We start from the raw sequence: 2,042 nt of genomic DNA on the forward strand, positions 1-2,042 counted from the left end.
CCCGCCGATACTAAAAATTCTTAGACAAACGCACAAAAAGACAGGCTACACGAAACGCGACGACAAAAATCTCCGCGTTTCCGTCCGAAAATCGCAATAAGCGTCGGCACGCCCGCCCTCCGCGTCGGGAGGACACAGGACAAATTTGCCGCGCTACTTTGGCCAGGTCGAATGACCCTTGTGACGGACGGTGAAAAAACGTCACGTCACAATGGGTATTGGATAGGAATGTCCGTCAACAACGATGTCAGTACGAAACTCTCCTAAGGTCATGTTATCGTCCGATCCTATGCCACGAAACCGCATTCCTCCCGGTTGAAAACCTGGCAATCCCAGCTTTACATATTCATCCGCGCACATCAAGGTGAGGTCGCTGCCCGAATCGACCAGAGCCTTTATGTGTTGTTCGTGAATTATAACATCCTTGATATATTTCTTACTTAAAGAACGCGTCATAGCATAGCTTTTCTTCGTGGCTTCGACTTTTTTAGGACATTTGGAAATGATGTGCCCACGCTCATTGCAACCGAAGCACTTCACGCCTTGCTCTTTGGTCGGACAGTTAATTCCTGTATGATCTCGTATGCCGCAATTATGACAACGGATGACAATATTCGTTGCGTTCTTCTTATTGTCAGTTTTACCGTCCTTCTTCTCTTCTTTATTCCAACTATTATTTTTATTATTATTATAACCATGCTTTGTTGTGTTCGACGTATTTCGCTCTCGAAAGGTCACCTTTTCAAAGGCCTTCAAAAGTGTGTCCACTGTCTCGAACCCCTGCACACGTGCCTGGTTTCGGAGTGCCTCATCAGGTATACCGTCGATAATATACTCGAGCATCTCATCATCATCGATTGGAACTCGATTTCCCATGATGATCTTTTCATGGTAGTATTCATGAAACGTTTCGTCCTTCTTCCAGGTGCGTTCCTCAAATCTCTTCCTCATGGTCACCCTGGTTTGTCGATGCTGGAACGTACTCCGCAGTTCATTAAGAAGTACATCAAACGGCATTCCGATATATTCCGGCTTAGAATGTAGCCACTCCAAAGCTTTGCCCTTCAAAAGCATGCCGATTACTAATCTCGCTGCATCGTCCTCCAATCGATAAGTAGCCCTTAACAACCGAACTTGTTTTTCCCATATATCATAAGTCGCCGATTTGCCATCGAAATGACTAAGCAAATCCGTAATAGCTGTCACGTTTACTCTCGCGTGCGCGCACCGAGTCCGCGTGTCGCTATCGCCGTCCACATCGCGCTGCCGAATCTCGCCATCAATTGCATTATCTCTTACTTGACTTTGGCGTAACAATTCTAATTCGCGTCGTGTTAACTCCAGCTCGCGCTCCGCCAACTCTTTTTCTTTTCGACACAATTCGATCTCTCGCCGCAGCACGTCGGGATCCTGCCACACAGTCGACTCGCCCACTCGCGAAGCACCCGCATTATTACAGCGATCGTCAGACTCACCACTGCTGGCATCTCCGCCGCGCAGCCACTTACCATTCGGATCGGCCTCCATTAGACGCCTGATTAACTCGGCCTTCATCTCCGTGGAAGAATAGCCACGCTCTTCTAACACTCTCTTCAATGCAACTAATGTAAAATCACTCAAGTTCTTCATACGGTCTATTCACCTTAATTCTCGCACTAACACTTCTCGAGCGGCACACGTTCGATCAGCTGTTCAGTTATTGTCACTTGTCTTAATATCACTTCCTATTAGTCGAAGGTACACGCACACGCAAGCACACCTTTTCTCACTCGCGTGTTTATATCGCGCTATCACCTTGCGCGTTCACGACTTGTTCACGTGTCGCTTCTAGAACTTTCGTTAACAGCTCCTTCTCATTCCGGCTGAGCCCCCAAAATCTTTTGTAGGATCGTGTTTTTGGAATCAATATTGAAATTTGGAATTATAGTGTTAGAAATTTAAAGAAAGAAACTCGGTTGAATTAAAAGAAAATAACAAGTTTATTATGTCTATATATATATATTAATTGTCTATCGCGAGACGAAGGATTTTCGACACAAGGG

The sequence above is a fragment of the Mycetomoellerius zeteki genome, unplaced genomic scaffold, assembly GCF_001594055.1.
Source record: "Mycetomoellerius zeteki isolate Tzet28-1 unplaced genomic scaffold, Tzet1.0 scaffold5, whole genome shotgun sequence".
Classification (NCBI taxonomy): Eukaryota; Metazoa; Arthropoda; class Insecta; order Hymenoptera; family Formicidae; genus Mycetomoellerius; species Mycetomoellerius zeteki.